The sequence below is a fragment of the Micropterus salmoides genome, unplaced genomic scaffold, assembly GCF_014851395.1.
Source record: "Micropterus salmoides isolate LMB-PRFRI ecotype aquatic unplaced genomic scaffold, ASM1485139v1 Ms_hic_scaffold_1, whole genome shotgun sequence".
Lineage (NCBI taxonomy): Eukaryota > Metazoa > Chordata > Actinopteri > Centrarchiformes > Centrarchidae > Micropterus > Micropterus salmoides.
The window spans coordinates 3,988,305-4,007,170 of NW_024040040.1; the positions used below are offsets into that span (position 1 = coordinate 3,988,305).

Genomic DNA, 18,866 nt, shown 5'->3' on the forward strand with positions numbered 1-18,866 from the left:
ATGGGGCTGATGGTGTTGAATGCAGAACTGTAGTCCACGAACAGCATCCTGATGTGTAAGAGCGGAGTCGTCTGCGGATCTGTTGGTCCTGCATGCAGACTCTCTGTCAGTCATTCCTGCTTTTAATGGCTGAGGTTCTGGGGATTGTAGTGGTAGTTTCCAGACAGGTGTAGTGAGCTGGTCAGCACAAGCCTTCAGCGCTCGTCCGGAGACGCCATCCGGCCCAGCTGCCTTATTACAGTGCTGCACTCCCGCACTCTGTTGTTGAGGCTTTTGGTTGGGCAGAAGACGGGACTGTGGAAGTGTGGAGCTCTGTGTCTAACTGTTCTGTCCTTGAAACGGTCCTGCAGGGCTGAAGAAACCTCCCCAGTCCAGGTCTGCGCTGATTTGTTCTGCCGATCGGGGGCTTCTAAACTGGAGTCAGGAAGAAGGCCAGACTGTGGTCTGACTGCCCAGGATGAGGTGAGCGGTGAGTTCTATAAACCCCGGGAACATTTGTGTCGACCTGGTCCAGTGTTTTATCTTCCCTTGTTTTAATGTTCTCATGTTTGTAAAATGTGGGTCTTCAGACAGGACTGATTGAAGTCACCTGCCACAATAAAACTAAAAACAGTCCATCCAGTGCAATAAATACCTAAAGTTAACAGGTAATTCCGGTTCATTACATCTAGATCTTTGTCCACCTTTTCTATCTGTAATAATAATATTTATAAATTTAATAAGTTCATAAGAGATCTGCGAACATAGGTCGAGTTTAAAGTCTAAATACTGTCCTGGTCTCATCAGCAGCCCAGACTCACTAAACAATTACTCTTTTAAAGGAAATCCACTTGTTTTAATGTTCAATGTTTTTCATTTCTACATCTGGCGGTAAAATAATCTGTGGTCGACATTATAATCCCACAGATTTCTGCTGACAGCAGGTATTTTAATGCAGCAGCTGACACTGGCTGTTTTGTAGACACATTTTGGATATTGGTTGAGCTCATTTTAAAGACTTTATATATGCTGTTGGGTAGTTTAATCTACAGAAATGCATCATAATCCATAAACAGTATTTCCATGGTGGTCTGCACCACTTCATGTTAAGCAAGACTTCCTGGATGTTTAGCTGTCGGATGAATGTAGTGAGTAAAAAGTACAATAGTTGGGATGTTTTGATAAAAGCTGCATGAAAATGGAAATACTCAAGTAACGTGCCTCTAATTTGGATGCAAACTCCAGCGTGTGACCTCCCCGCTCACTGTCGGCTCCGTTATAAACGGCACCGCGTGGTGGATTCATCCAACATGGTGTTACGTGTAAATTCAACGTCTCTCTGCTGAAAGCTGAAAGTATCAGAGAAATGTCCAGGAAAACAGTTCCTGTTTTAGTTTGAGCGCTGAATAAACAGCAAATTACTTTAAAGGTCAAGATGAAGAAAACCTCCTGGCTGTTCACATCTAAACCAGAGTCAGACTGTGAGTGAAACTGGAATCTAAACCAGAGTCAGACTGTGAGTGAAACTGGAATCTAAACCAGAGTCAGACTGTGAGTGAAACTGGAAACTGATCTCCGACAGGGTGAACCACATAGCAGCACTGTTGACTTTGGCTGCTGCACAGTTTCATATTTAAAGTGAACGGTTCCTTCGCTCATCCTCTTTCAACCAGCAGAACTTTATTGTTAACGCTAGTGGGGACACGTTGGCCTGAATGTGCGCTAAAATATTTTCATGTGAATGAACAGTGCAGCCTGAGCACATTGGTATGTTCAGTATTTAAACAAGCAGGTGGAACATTAATGTGTTGCACATAAAGTCAAACTGGTTGGAAACATTTACAGGCTGTAAATAGAAGTGTAATTTAAGTGAAAAACTCCAATAATTGCGTCTTTTGGGTTTTTTTGTTTATTGTTAATCCCTAAAGGAAGGAGTGACTATGGCATCTGTTCTAAAACACGTAGCTGTTATATTAATAGCACAAAATAACACCCAAGAATTCCGTCTAACAAGGTAATGATCCGTCTGTCTGTCTGTGTTTGGCTCGACGCTGCTAAGATATCGCTTAAAGTCATTTTATGGTAATTAAGCAAACTGTCAGAAGTGTGTGTTTGATTAGATGAATGCAACTTGTTGCCAATACTGCAGCAGAGCTGGTTGGACGGCAAACACACACACACACACACACACACACACACACACACACACACACACACAATAAAATCCACACACACACACACACAATAAAATCCACACACACACACACACACACACACACACACACAATAAAATCCACACACACACACACACACACACACACACACACACACACACACACACACACAATAAAATCCACACACACACACACACACAATAAAAGCCACACACACACAATAAAAGCCACACACACACACACACAATAAAAGCCACACACACACAATAAAAGCCACACACACACAATAAAAGCCACACACACACACACACAATAAAAGCCACACACACACACAATAAAAGACACACACACACACACACACACAAACACACACACACACACAATAAAAGCCACACTCACTCACACACACACAGACACACACACACACACACGTCGTATCTGTTGAAGTGAACAGAATCAACTTTGATCTCTTTGGCTGCAGCTTTGTGAACAGACCTGAACCTGGAAGGTCTTCCTCTGCCAAAAAGACAAAAACTGACAGCTCCATCCTCACACGCTGGACAAAGATACATCAAAATGTGTCTTAAAATAACTAATAACAAAATAAACTACTGCATTTTTGTATTTCAAAAGTGAACTTGTTATTTGTTCATTTCCACACATGCAGCACAATTATTCATTTGTTTCTGATCACCTGCCCGTCCTCAGCAGAAAAACAGCCGTAGGCTAAAGGTAGATTATGCAGCAGCTTATTATGACCCATATTACGTTTTATCCAACCTGTTTTCACTCCTAAGTCGTCACATACGGACGCACGGTCAAGACCACTGGGGCATCATTTAGCACCACTTAACGGTAGGTGTAGGATATTTGACAGAGTCAGAGTAAGGGTGTGGTTGGTGTGGAAGGGTGGCCCAGAGACCGTCTGGTGTTAGTTCCCCGTGAGAAACAAAAAGTCGACATTGAATGTTTTTAAGTTACACAAGTAACGTCACTTGACTGATGTAAGTTAAGTCGTGTAAGTTACGTTGTTATTTTAAGCCAAACCATCTTTTCCTGCCCTTTACCAAGTAGTTTTGTTGCCTAAACCGAACCAAACTGCGACATTTCACAACATTAACTACTAGTTATATTTTGAAAGTTTAACCAGAAGTTGCATGCTTTTTGACCACAATGCTAAAGGGTTACCCAGGGCGTGACCATGTGTCCACATGTGACGAGTTGGGGGTGAGAATGTGTTGTTTTTTGGTCAGGTGACGTGTTTAAAAGAGCGACAAAGTGCGCGTAAGGAGGTGGTGGGTTGGATGGATGAGTCAAGTAAACTCAGGAGACTGAGGTTCAAGTCTCGAATGAGAGTTAAATAATGTTTTGTAGATGACTTAACGTAGTGTACTTATTTTAACCCAAACCATCTTTTCCTAAACCAAACCAAACTAAACCTGTTCACAACGTTCACCACGTGTTAAAACGACTTGCATAATGTGCATAAGGTCCAGTGCACCTGTTTCTGGACTGGAACTAGCCAGCTCTCGTACATTTCGTTTCGGGATACTGGACAATTGAGCTATTTTGTCCTTTCATGTATGAAGATGTGTTGTATAATAATAAAACAATATTCCCTCTCTTTCAGCTCTGTGTTTGGTCTCCACCAGCTCCTGAGGGAAATGTTTGGCTCTTTAGCTGCTAAATGCTCTGCTATGTTCCCCTGCTGGGCTCTAACAGTGTCTCTCTGCTGTTTGCTGCTGGGCAGGTCGTGTACGGTGGCTTTTAGCAGCTTGTTTGATGTGAACAGCTGGAAATGACTATCACAGCACTTAGACAAAAACACTGACTTGAGTGTTTAATTAAAAAAAGTTGTTCTCTCGCTTTAACAGCTTGATGTTACCATGAGAAAACAGCGTTGTTATCCAGAGACCACCTGATACTTAAAAGTGCCTTGTGAAGTTTTTAAACTCTAGCCGTGCTTTGGATGTACACGCACACGCTGGTGGTTGTAACACGCAAAGAAACAAAGCAATGCACCAACAAGCGTAGCGAAAAACACAACTTTAGTTTGTTTATCTCTTCAGAAATGCACATTTCATCAGGCCTCGGTCGTCCTGTTTGCCGCTTGTATCTCCACAAACATAAACAGCTGATTCGCTCCTGATGAATGTGTTTCTGTATGACAGAGTTCAGCAGAGGTTTGGGAATCAAACCAGTCGGCTTTCACATGATATCAGAGGAATCCTGACTTCCCACAGTCCACATGACTGCATGCAGGGCACATTTTATTTTCCTTTTAACCTATTTTCCTTTCAGTGTGTTCCCCACTGATATTTCTTCCTCATCAATTGTACTCTTGTCTCAAATGTCTGTTTTTGAATCGGTCTAACTTTGCTTTGAGAGGAAATTTGTAAGAATAAACACAGTGAAAGGATCAATTAGCAGCTGGGACAATAATTTTAACCTTTAGGTAGCCAGACAATATCTGAGGAACTTGTAGCTGCAGAATGTAATAGTAAAGATTCACATAAGATCATATTTTATTTATGTAATAAGCAGATGATGGAAACATAAATGAATGAATAAAATAATAAAAAAAAGTATTCAACTTTCCTGTGAATAGTCTTTAATGGTGATGCTTATTTTCAAAGAGTCAGACTCAAGTCACAAATATCATGATTTCAAATTCAACTTCTCAAAAGAGACTTGCAACTCGACTTTGACTTTAACACCAGTGACTCGTGACCTCACTTGAACTTCAGCCTTTTGAACTGACCTGATAACCTCCCCAAGCCCACATATAAATGATGATATAAAAAAAACTGTGTGCAGCGCATCAACACTTCATTTACAGTGGGTACGGAAAGTATTCAGACCCCTTTAAATTTTTCACTCTTTGTTCATTGCAGCCATTTTCCAAAAATCAAAAAAGTTCATTTTATTTCTCAGTAATGTACACTCAGCACCCCATCTTGACAGAAAAAAACAGAAATGTAGAAATTTTTGCAAATTTATTAAAAAAGAAAAACTGAAATATCACATGGTCATAAGTATTCAGACCCTTTGCCGTGACACTCATATTTAACTCAGCTGCTGTCTATTTCTTCTGATCATCCTTGAGATGGTTCTACACCTTCATTTGAGTCCAGCTGTGTTTGATTATACTGATTGGACTTGATTAGGAAAGCCACACACCTGTCTATATAAGACCTTACAGCTCACAGTGCATGTCAGAGCAAATGAGAATCATGAGGTCAAAGGAACTGCCTGAAGAGCTCAGAGACAGAATTGTGGCAAGGCACAGATCTGGCCAAGGTTACAAAAAAATTTCTGCTGCACTTAAGGTTCCTAAGAGCACAGTGGCCTCCATAATCCTCAAATGGAAGACGTTTGGGACGACCAGAACCCTTCCTAGAGCTGGCCGTCCGGCCAAACTGAGCTATCGGGGGAGAAGAGCCTTGGTGAGAGAGGTAAAGAAGAACCCAAAGGTCACTGTGGCTGAGCTCCAGAGATGCAGTCGGGAGATGGGAGAAAGTTGTAGTAAGTCAACCATCACTGCAGCAATCCACCAGTCGGGGCTTTATGGCAGAGTGGCCCGACGGAAGCCTCTCCTCAGTGCAAGACACATGAAAGCCCGCATGGAGTTTGCTAAAAAACACCTGAAGGACTCCAAGATGGTGATAAGATCCTCTGGTCTGATGAGACCAAGATAGAACTTTTTGGCCTTAATTCTAAGCGGTATGTGTGGAGAAAACCAGGCACTGCTCATCACCTGTCCAATACAGTCTCAGCAGTGAAGCATGGTGGTGGCAGCATCATGCTGTGGGGGTGTTTTTCAGCTGCAGGGACAGGACGACTGGTTGCAATCGAGGGAAAGATGAATGCGGCCAAGTACAGGGATATCCTGGACGAAAACCTTTTCCAGAGTGCTCTGGACCTCAGACTGGGCCGAAGGTTTACCTTCCAACAAGACAATGACCCTAAGCGCACCGCTAAAATAACGAAGGAGTGGCTTCACAACAACTCCGTGGCTGTTCTTGAATGGCCCAGCCAGAGCCCTGACTTAAACCCAATTGAGCATCTCTGGAGAGACCTGAAAATGGCTGTCCACCAACGTTTACCATCCAACCTGACAGAACTGGAGAGGATCTGCAAGGAGGAATGGCAGAGGATACCCAAATCCAGATGTGAAAAACTTGTTGCATCTTTCCCAAAACGACTCATGGCTGTATTAGATCAAAAGGGTGCTTCTACTAAATACTGAGCAAAGGGTCTGAATACTTATGACCATGTGATATTTCAGTTTTTCTTTTTTAATAAATTTGCAAAAATTTCTACATTTCTGTTTTTTTTCTGTCAAGATGGGGTGCTGAGTGTACATTACTGAGAAATAAAATGAAATTTTTGGAAAATGGCTGCAATGAAACAAAGAGTGAAAAATTTAAAGGGGTCTGAATACTTTCCGTACCCACTGTAACTCATGAAATCATTTGTTGTGTGAAACTGCGTCTCTGCCTTTTTTCTGTACAGATTAACAGATTGACTGTTACAGTATCTCACAAAAGTGAGTACACGCTCACGTTTTTGTAAATATTTGATTATATCTTTTCACGTGACAAAGTATTGCTAGCGGTTTAGACATTAATGTTATTTTGAGGGGACAGCAAATTTACACTGTTGTACAAGCTGTACACTCACTACTTTACATTGTAGCACAGTGTCATTTCTTCAGTGTTGTCACATGAAAAGATATAATCGAATACTTTGTATTATAAATTTATAAATTTGAAGGGTGTACTCACTTTTGTGAGATACTGTATGTAATGCTAAATTAGCTTATGTAAGAATGCAGCTGCATTATTAAAGACCACAGTGTTAGCTGTGTCAAGTAATGTTAGCATTCTGTAACAAAATGGTACTTCGTGTTTATTTTAGCCTAAAACCATCTATACTCATGCGATGGATTGGCGAGCTGTCCAGGGTGTACCCTGCCCCGCTCCAGCCCCCTGCGACCCTGTACGCAGGATAAGCGGTTGCAATGGATGGATGGACTATCTATACTATTGATATACTATAGTTTTTGTTGTTGGATGATTGCTAACATTAACAAATATGGATGTGTACATAAATATCTAATGCTGTTAAACTTAAAAACTTGCTAACGCTTTTTTCCTGAATGCTAATGCTAATGCTATTATTGATAATATAGAAGGATTAGCTCAATATATTGTAAGCTAATGTTAGCATAACAATAACTACAATATGAACATGACATCATAACTTACGGCTGAATGCTAGTTTGGGCAAATATTGGTAAATGTTATAGACTTAAGTGAATGAGCAATTTCAGTTATTAGCTAATGTCAATTTAAAAAACGTTTCTAATGTTAGCTAAATGACCGACTTTCGTCAGATGAATGCTAACTTTGGCAAATGGAATATAACGCAGTGTAAGTCCATAACTACAGCTAAGGCTGCAATATATCCAATTGGTCAGTCAGGGGTTGCTAATGTTGGAAATCAGCTAACAGCAACCCATCATATCTATTAATCCCTCCATCCATTGTCAATGTAATAATATTAATGCCTTTAAGATGGCAAATATTGGTGTCATTCTACTCTGGATTTCTTTCTTCACTGTGGTGTTAAGGTGAGAGGGAGAGTTGGGTAATTAACAATACTGGAACACACAAGTAGTGGATACTGGTTTTAAATTAAGTAATTGAAGGTACACTTACATAAAATGACAGTAGAAACAAAAGAAGCAATGTAGGAGGAGCAGCGCAGTGGGGTGACTAACACATGTGGCAGGTAGTGACTAGTCTTTGATGAATTATACCTGAATCTCTGCCAGGTCCGTACTGCTACTGTCTATATCCCAACACGCACACTTTCACATGTACTTTATATAAAAAAACACATTCTTGTACCTTTAAACACAGGAACATGCACACACCGCGTGTCTGCACATACCTGGGAGGGGATGTTTGATTGACAGCTCGGGGGCGTGGCCAGCATGACCCAGACAGGTTCGTTAACAGTCTGTCAGTAACCGACACTGACACCAGATGTTAGTGGTGTCCTGATTTGCCCACTGAGATACCACAGAGTTTAGTCAGATGATATGGGATGCACATGTAGGACACTAGAGGACAGTCCTAAAGTTTAGGACTTGAAAAGGGACCCGGAATATGTCTGATAGGGGACTGGCCAAATCCCAAATCATCACATATTCTCATTCCCAACTTATCACACATGCTTGGTCAAGACCTCTTGGCGTCACATGTTAACACCCTGCATGTTTCACTTGAAAAGGGATTCTGCATGGGGAGGAAGATCCGCAGAGGCCTGGAAGGACTTGGAGAAACACTTACAGGTGATTAGAGGACTTGGAGGGAAACCTTTGAGAACTAGAGGACTTTGACGGAAACGTTTGAGAACTAGAGGACTTGGAGGGAAACGTTTAGGGACTAGAGGACTTTGAGGGAAACCTTTGGGAACTAGAGGACTTTGACGGAAACGTTTGAGAACTAGAGGACTTGGAGGGAAACATTTAGGGACTAGAGGACTTGGAGGGAAACCTTTAGGGACTAGAGGACTTGGAGGGAAACCTTTGGGAACTAGAGGACATTGAGGGAAACGTTTGAGAACTAGAGGACTTGGAGGGAAACGTTTAGGGACTAGAGGACTTTGAGGGAAACCTTTGGGAACTAGAGGACATTGAGGGAAAGGTTTGAGAACTAGAGGACTTGGAGGGAAACGTTTAGGGACTAGAGGACTTTGAGGGAAACCTTTGGGAACTAGAGGACATTGAGGGAAACGTTTGAGAACTAGAGGACTTGGAGGGAAACGTTTAGGGACTAGAGGACTTTGAGGGAAACCTTTGGGAACTAGAGGACATTGAGGGAAAGGTTTGAGAACTAGAGGACTTGGAGGGAAACGTTTGGGGACTAGAGGACTTGGAGGGAAACTTGTAGGGACTAGAGAACTTTGAGGGAAACCTTTGGGAACTAGAGGACTTTGAGGGAAACATTTGAGAACTAGAGGACTTGGAGGGAAACGTTTGGGAACTAGAGGACTCAAGAGGGTCCAACTGCAGACCTCCACTGTCATGCCACCTCCGCTGCAGACCTCATCTGTCAGGACACCTCCACTGTCAAGCCGGTCAGGACAGGAAATACACGCAAAAACTACAAAATAAAAGTGTGCGATTTGACAGGAAACGCATTCAAAAACTATAAAGTTTAATCACGTAACATATGGGCAGGGTTTTTGTCGTTGATTTATATATAATTATTTAGTCAACACACTAACGGGAAAATAGCAGGCTAATTCCTTAAATATAGCATATTGACTGGAGCCTATTCTACTTAGCACTTAACATGCCAGTGTAGCAACAAAGCCGACTGTATAATGCTTCAATCATTCAACTAGTAACAATATCGTTTTTACAGGCACTATTTATTTATTCTGTCAAAATATGATGTTAACTCCGTCCACACAGCCACATCCATTCACAGAAAAACATTGTCGTTGATTAAGAGTGTAACTTAGCCTCTCTTCCAGTCATCCTAAAAGAAACACATACACACTTCTCATTCATAATTTACCTTTGAAGAGTAATATGCTATATATATATATACTGCTGTCAGTTGAATTAAATAGGAAAAACAGACAACTGTGGAAACTGGACTACATTTTGAGCTTCCTGGGGGTCTGTAGTATAACGGACGTTACCGGCAGGATTAATAAATAAATAATAGAAGCCTGGACAGAGACTTCATTGTTCATTACGTGGTCAACACTTTCCCTCACACACAGCAGCCCACTACTTGCCCCAGATATGTGTGACACTGCAACAAAGTTTGAAATAAACTAACAAAGACTACTGCTCAAGGAGAAACCGCAAATCCCTTTATGGTATCATATTAATAATTATGAATCATGTCGTAATGACATTCATGCAGTGCGCAGCATAGTTCGTTTGGAAAACGTGTTTATCTTATTAATATATTGTACATTCGTGATTAAAAATAATGGTTGTTGGTAAATGAATTACTGACCCCCCACAGATGCATGATTTTACTGCTTCAATAAGAATTCAGACCCCCCTTATGGACCGTAACAAGAACCCTGCTGGACTATGTGGACAATCAAATCTGTATCGATAATTTTGTAAATATCCACTTTTTAAAAATGGAGACACAAATGTTAGTAGCCTACTGTAATAATACTTTTACTTTATTCACTGTACACACACAAATTACACAGTTAGAAAATGAGTTGACAGCAGTGACTGATTTGCATGATCCAAACATTTTTTTAAAAAGTCTGAATGCATGGGTCTTGGCATGTTCCATCAAAATATATACCACTATCAATATTTGTACATCTAAATCACGCAAATTGGGATATTCCAACAGTGGCTGTGGGGAGGAGGAGTTTCTTTATGTGGATAACTGTTTAAATAACAGTGTGTGTATTTAATCTCGCCCTGCTCCAAAACAGCTGATTCAAACTATCAACTCGTTATGAATCTGAAGCTGCTTCAATCAGCTGTGTTGAAGCAGGGAGAGATTAAATCATGAAGGACAGGGGGTAACTTTCTTCAGGAAAGGGTACGAAACTATAGTAGTACATAAACTTTAATTCAACTAAGATCAGTTCGTACGGCCAGCAAAGTCTTTGCACACTGTTTAATGTTAAGTGAGAAAAGCTACACCGAACGGTTTAAACAATATATATCTTTATTTTTTCTTCTTTTGGACAAATAACTAACCTCAGTGTTGTCAACATGTTAAGACAAAAACAAACCTATACCCTTGCAAACTGCTTTACAAAAAACGAACACACAGTAGCTTCATACAGTATGAATAGCTTCCAAATTAAAAAAAGCTAATCCTGCTACTTCAGGAGCTAACGCTAGCTACCGTTGGTGTAGCCTAACGTTACCTATGACGACAAATGTTTGGGGACTAGAGGCCATAGAAGGAAACATTTGGGGACTAGAGGACTTGGAAGGAAACGTTTGGGGACTAGAGGACTTGGAGGGAGATGTTTGGGGAAGTGTTTGGGGACTAGAGGCCATGGAAGGAAACGTTTGGGGACTAGAGGACTTGGAAGGAAACGTTTGGGGACTAGAGGACTTGGAGGGAAATGTTTGGGGACTAGAGGACTTGGAGGGAAATGTTTGGAGACTAGAGGCCATGGAAGGAAACGTTTGAGAACTAGAGGACTTGGAAGGAAACATTTGGGGACTAGAGGACTTGGAAGGAAACGTTTGGGGACTAGAGGACTTGGAGGGAGATGTTTGGGGAAGTGTTTGGGGACTAGAGGCCATGGAAGGAAACGTTGGGGACTAGAGGACTTGGAGGGAGATGTTTGGGGAAGTGTTTGGGGACTAGAGGCCATGGAAGGAAACGTTTGGGGACTAGAGGACTTGGAAGGAAACATTTGGACACTAGAGGACTTGGAGGGAAATGTTTGGGGACTAGAGGACTTGGAGGGAAACGTTTGGAGACTAGAGGCCATGGAAGGAAACGTTTGAGAACTAGAGGACTTGGAAGGAAATGTTTTGGGACTAGAGGACTTGGAGGGAAACGTTTGGGGACTAGAGGACTTGGAGGGAGATGTTTGGGGAAGTGTTTGGGGACTAGAGGCCATGGAAGGAAACGTTTGGATACTAGAGGACTTGGAGGGAAATGTTTGGGGACTAGAGGACTTGGAGGGAAACGTTTGGGGACTAGAGGCCATGGAAGGAAACGTTTGGGGACTAGAGGACTTGGAGGGAAACGTTTGGGGACTAGAGGACTTGGAGGGAAACATTTGGGGACTAGAGGACTTGGAGGGAAACGTTTAGGGACTAGAGGACTTGGAGGGAAACGTTTGGGGACTAGAGGACTTGGAGGGAAACGTTTAGGGACTAGAGGACTTGGAGGGAAACGTTTGGGAACTAGAGGACTTGGAGGGAAACGTTTAGGGACTAGAGGACTTGGAGGGAAACGTTTGGGGACTAGAGGACTTGGAGGGAAACGTTTGGGGACTAGAGGACTTGGAGGGAAACGTTTGGGAACTAGAGGACTTGGAGGGAAACGTTTGGGGACTAGAGGACTTGGAGGGAAACGTTTGGGGACTCCAGCACATCAACATATAGTGCATAAGATGACTTGATGGAGAGTTCATAGTACATGGGACGTGAAAAAAGGACTCAGACTGGAGGATTATGAGGGGGACTTGAAGAGGACTAGGAGGCCTGGACTGGTTTATGGAGGCTGGGTGGCCTGACACACATACACACACACAGTGGAAACACATTAAGAAGACAAATGACTGCAGTGAGACTGATGTTTATCCAGCAGGCTATTTAAAGAGGGAGAGGAGGGATTAATGTGGGACGAAGACAGAGGGAAAAGATGAGAGAAAGACGAGGAGATGGAGAGAAACAGAGGGAAACACTACAAGAAAGATAACGATCAAAGAGAAAAAGCATTAAAATACAAACTCCTTTAAAAACAGCTCTCTTTTCTGCCCTTCATGTTTTTTCTTTCTCATCAGTAGTACATTTACTCAAGTATTGTACTCAGGCCTTTTCTTTCTCCTCCTCCACATGTCAGAGGGAAATACTGTGTTTTTACTCCACTATATTTATGTGAAGAGTTCACATAAAAACACTTAGGATTCAACACAAAACCTGTTAAAGATGAAACCAGTAAATCTTCTTTGGCTTGTGACCTGTGATTTTCTCTCTGACTTCTTCACACATGGTTTTAGTTCAATAATCAAAGATTTGAGAAAGGTCCCAAACACAGATTGGCGCATCAGAACTTTTTCTCTCCCATTAATCATCTCACACTCCCTCAGATTTATCTGGTGACCCTGAGGGGCCCGACCCCTAGGTTGGGAACCACTGGACTAAACTAACTGTATTTAAAGTACTTAAAATTAAAGCTCAGTGTATATATAAAGTACTCAAAAGTAGCTCCACCTCAAGCAGCTAGAACAGTAAAATGTTCTATACTCTTGACACTGATGCATCTGTATTAACAATACTCTATTATTATACATCAGTCAGGGGCCATTTTACTGCAGAATGAGTACTTTTCTGCAAGACGCTTCTGTACTTTCTCTTCTGATACTTTAACTACATGAAGCTGAGAATACTTCTGTACTTTTACTACTGATACATTATCTACGAAGCCCAAATATTTTATGCTGTAACACCGATGCATCTGTATAAACAATCATTAAATAATACATCAGTCAGTTATGTTTTCTAACTCTTGCGTACATCTCTAGCCCTGCAGCTCTGCAGCGAACAGGTGGCCGAGTCTGAGGATCAGACGAGATGAGAGCAGGTTTGGAGGTTAAAGCTCCGGGTGGCGAGGGAGTCATAAATACCAGCCTGCCAGCAGAACGCCCGGAGAACGTCATCCTCAGAGACCCACATCACTTCTTCCTCTGGCACGTCATTTGATTCTGACGATCACACTTTTGCAATGTCATGCACATCGCAGAGTAAAAAACACATGCTTTCTTGTTTCCTGAGGCAGGACGTTCCAGTCTGATCGGTCCTCAGACAAATCGCATTTTTATAGCTGTTCTTCTTGGCGTCATTTGCAGAGCTGTGACTGAAGGACTAATCAGCTTTAATGTGTAACCATTAAACTTGGGTTTTGGATAAAGCTAACCAGACTCTCACTGGGTCACCAGACTGATTAGAATGATTCAGGTAAGTTAGAGTACCTGGACAGGTGCTAGAGTGAAAACAGCTGTGTTTTATATTCCATACTGGTGGAATGTACATTTACTCTAGTAATATACTTTAGAACAATTTGTAGGTGCAGTACTTGTACTTTTACTTGAGTGTTTTCAGTTTATGGTACTATATACTTCTACTCCATCTTTTTAAGGTTCCTTTGATTTTACTTACAACACACATGATCAGCTGCAGAGGCTCTCAGGTGTTTTCAGTTAACCTGAGGTTGGAGTTCTGCTGGAAATGTACCTCGTCACCAGTAAGAAAGATAAAGTTGTAAAACATTAAATTTCATCTTATTTTCAAGATAACTTGTGTGCATTAAATATGAATCATTTGCCTGGACCTCTGGGGGGCATTCTGCATAACAAGTACTACGGATATTTTAAATAAATTTTGCTGGTAAAACATTTATTCAAGTATAATTTTGAATGCACAACTTTTCTTTGTATTTACATTGTGGTTTTGCTACTTTTACTTCCACGTTCACAGTTTGCAAGAAGCTTTTCCCCGTAAATTACTGATCTGGATCTGGATCCATCTCCAAACTACCTGGGCTGTTTATTTGTTATGAACTTTGAACAGATATCTTTATTGGTTGAACCCTTTATAGAATTTAAGCTTGTATTAGTTAGATTGTAATTGTAAGTTTTATTAAATTATCTTTAATTTTTGATATTTCATGTTTTAGAGGATTTTTATTGTGTGCTCACTTTGTGTCAGTGATGGACTCAAGATACAAGATAATCTGACCTCTAGGGTGGGCCAGTGTGCAGGAGAACATGATGCAGTGACCTCTAGAGTGCAACCCTTTCGATTGATAAATTATGATACAGTGTCCTCCAAGGTGCCCCAGGGTTCAAGAAAGCATCATGGGCCCTAATGCAGTGCCCTTTGTGCAGAAACACATGATGAGGGCCGTCTGCATGCCGGGATGGATTACTGGGCATGTACCCAGGCCCCAAAATCCAAAACACTGTGATTAACTGCTGCTGAATTACACTGCACGAAAGCTTTGTTTCCAGGGGAGCTCCACACTGCCGATCATCTTTGTAAGTTTTTGTTGAAGCTCAAAAGGCACGAATTTACAACAAATAGGCGTGGTTCAGTTTCTGCGTCATGTTGCCCGCCACCTGAAGCTCAGCCTGAGTCCTGCTTTGTGAGTTCGACTTCTCATGTCACCACCGGGGCCTCCCCAGAAACTGTACTCTGCACTAAATGAACCAATCATTGAACTGCTTTGGCCCTAAATAATGTGAGACTGAGCTGAATGTAACTTTTGAATAGTGTTTTTTTTCTCACCGCACTGCTGCTTACAGCTATTGCTGTCATTATTCTAATCATTTAAACATTAAATGTTTGACTTTATTGTGAAGGAATCACCAGGCTGTGAAACTGTTTGTTAGATATTTCTGCTCTGCAGCTCCCTCGACTCTCCTGACGTCTCGACCAGCGGCTCAAAGTTCCGCCGAGGGATTAATAATAAAACGAAACATTATCACGTTAACTGTGAGAAAATGACTCTGTACAAACATGGGAAGCTTTTCAGTCTTTGCTGCAGCAGTTAGAGACGAAGGACAGGACTAAACAGGACTGGATTTGATTTAATAATCAAATGAAGGTATGAATCTGGTTGTGGTTTTCACATTATAAACACATTAATACAATGTTTCATGTTGTTTTTTAAACATTTCACATGTGATAAATTCACATACAGACATATTTAGGGTGTCTGAATATCAATATTGAAAGTCGAAAACAAATTTCACATGTGCTTTTTATTACGCGAACAGCTGCATCTAATGTAATCTACATCTGTTTTAGCTGAACAAGGACTTTTTTTTATTTCATCATTGCATAGCTGTTTTTTTAAAAGGCAAACATGTGGTTGTATGGAAAGCCAGTAACATTTAGTGATAATAAATTGAGCCATTCAAGGACGTTGTGTTGAAAACCAAATTAAAGTTTTTTTGTTAAAGTCACATTGTAATGGTTTTTCAGCTGGTAACATGCCCCAAATACTTTTCTTTTATCCTCCCCCAAATAATACATTAACACGTCGCATGACAAGCTTCATTTCAGAATTTAAATATAGGCTATATAAAAAACAGAAAAAGATAAAAGAAAACAAATATAACAAATATCAGAAAATATCAGTAAAAAAAACTACACTCACATCTATTTATACATACACATCTGAATTAAAAATAATAAACAAGAAATCTAAATAAAGAAAACATGTTTTGAGATTAAACACAGATTTTTATTCATTTTGCCCTGAGCGCAGACTCCAGGCATCCCAACAAGCACCGAGGCATTTCAGGCCTGTCACCGCACACTTAGAGCAGAGCTTGCTGCAGGCTGAGAGAAGGAACTTTATTAAAGGCATTTCAAGTAAAACAAAAGGGTAAAATTATAATGCAAATATAACTCATCACCTGACAGTAAAATGTTCCTCAACAGATGGGGCGTTAATCCGCAGACACAATCATACAGAGAGAAACTGAAACAACTGGCTTTATGACTGTGAAGTTTTCCCATTTAATGCGATAATTTAATCCGATTATTATTTCTTTCTGTGATAGGGACCAGAACATGCTGCCTATCAATCAGTCAACTTTTATTTCAGACACCTAGCTCCATATCAGCAAAATAAAATGGAATAAGGCGGTTATGAAACAAAAGTAAGTTTAAAATGAAACATAGGTGTAGTTTGTTGCAGACGGAACAAATGGAGTAAAGTGTAGCAGGGAAAGTATGGACCTGCCTGAGAGACTGGACTCAGGGAAAACAAGGCAGAGGGCCGAGGCTCGCGCCCAGCTGTTCAACGCCCCTCTGTCGGGGCTGTCCGCGCGGCGCCCGTCTCCCTGACAGCACCTGTTAATCAGTCAGTTATTTCTAATGAACTGTTTCTGTGTGACGTCGCTGATGGTTATCAATTAACTCCTCCCATCTGCTTTTACCTGCCCAGGTGGGCTCGACTGGCTTTTATTTTTATGGGATTTGTGGTTTCCGGCAACGCGCGGCGCTGTCATGAGAATCAGGTGAGGCGGAAGTGAAGTGAAGTGAGAGCCTCGCGCAGCTCACCTGTTTCCAGGTATACAACCAGAGCGGAGAGAGAACAGGAGGAAAAGACGAGAAAGGAAGAAAAGTAAGTTTATTAAACCTGATCTGTTAAACACCTGGAGGGTTCTACCTGTCCGTGTTCCGGTTTCACTGGATCCACCGGTTCTAGTTAGCTGTGTTCTTAGTCCGAGTTGTTACAAACGTTTAGGTATCCTGGGTTGGTGACAGGTGTGAGGTGCTGGCACCAGGGTCCGGGATCTTCCAGGCTGTAGTCGTCTAAGTTCTAGTTGGTTTAGAGAGAGTTCAGGTGGTCTTTTAGGTTCTAGTCTTCTATAACCTGGTTCTAGTGGCCTTTGAGTGAGGTAGTAGCGTTTTCTTAGGTTATAGTTTTATGAGGAAGTTCTGTTGGTTTTTTTAGACGGTTTTAGTGTTTGTTGACAAGGTTCTAGTAGGCTTTTAGGCTGTAGTCGTCTAGGTTCTAGTTGGTTTAGAGAGTGTTCAGGTGGTCTTTTAGGTTCTAGTCTTCTATAACCTGGTTCTAGTGGCCTTTGAGTGAGGTAGTAGTGTTTTCTTAGGTCATAGTTTTTGGGTTTTTTTTTAATAGTTTTTACTGTTGGTCTTTTAGACGGTTTTAGTGTTTGTTCACAAGGTTCTAGTAGGCTTTTAGGCTGTAGTCATCTAGGTTCTAGTTGGTATTGTGAGGGTTCTGGCAGTGTTTGAGGTTCTAGTCTTCTATAACCTGGTTCTAGTGGCCTTTGAGTGAGGTAGTAGCGTTTTCTTAGGTTATAGTTTTATGAGGAAGTTCTGTTGGTCTTTTAGACGGTTTTAGTGTTTGTTCACAAGGTTCTAGTAGGCTTTTGAGAGAGTTCAGGTGGTCTTTTAGGTTCTAGTCTTCTATAACCTGGTTCTAGTGGCCTTTGAGTGAGGTAGTAGCGTTTTCTTAGGTTATAGTTTTATGAGGAAGTTCTGTTGGTCTTTTAGACGGTTTTAGTGTTTGTTGACAAGGTTCTAGTAGGCTTTTAGGCTGTAGTCGTCTAGGTTCTAGTTGGTATTTTGAGGGTTCTGGCAGTGTTTGACATTCTGTGGAGCAGGAGTTCTAGTGGTCTTTCAGGGAGTCCTAATGCTGTTTAAGGTGTGTATTCAAAGAAGTCTTAGTGCAAGTCCTAGTGGGCTTTTAGGTTCTAGTCCTCTATGAGGAGTTCTAGCCTTTGAGGAGGTTGTACTCCTATTACTACTGCTGCATTTTATAGGTTATATTAATTAATGAGGAAGTTCTGTTGGTCTTTTGGGGGTTTTAGTGTTGTGGCAAGGTTCTAGTAGGGTTGTAATCGTCTGTGAGGAGTTTCTTATAGGATATTTTTTGATGTTCTAGTGGCTTAGGGGCATCTAAATGTCTTTTGAGGAGGTAGTAGTGGGCTTTTGGGATGTAGTTGTCAATCAGGAGGCTCAAGTGGTCGACGGAGGAGGAGGTTCTGTTTATCTAAGGGATGTTCTAGCCGTCTATGAAGAAGTCCTTGCCGTCTTTTTGAGATTCTAGTCCTCTATGAGAAGTTCTGGAGGTTGTGGTTCTAGTCTAATCAGTTAGTTTAAGATAAGGTTTTGAGGCCAGAGTTGTTGTCTTGTCAGACTGTATGTGTCTGTATATTAATGAGGGATGACAAAGTATTGAACTATTGTGGTTCCACGTTAGCATATCGAGCACTCATTAGCAGTTAATCAGCGATTCCCTGAGTTTGTGCTCGGGCGCTGTGATTGGTTAATTAGTTTTCTTGCAGAAAATTGGTGCGGGGGTTTGAGAGGCATCGTCATGGCGAAAGAGATGACGTCACATACTGTTGTTCTCTCAGTGTGAGAACCTGCTGTGTGTCATTTCATGAATGAACTTGAATTAGGATGGATCTAATGAC

At 41.3% G+C, this 18,866-nt stretch overlaps 1 protein-coding gene across 1 annotated transcript in view; it reads right to left on the reverse strand.

Moving 5' to 3' along the window:
• LOC119916213 (NLR family CARD domain-containing protein 3-like) overlaps nt 1–18,866 on the reverse strand; it is a 795,320-nt gene that overhangs the window by 347,212 nt on the left and 429,242 nt on the right.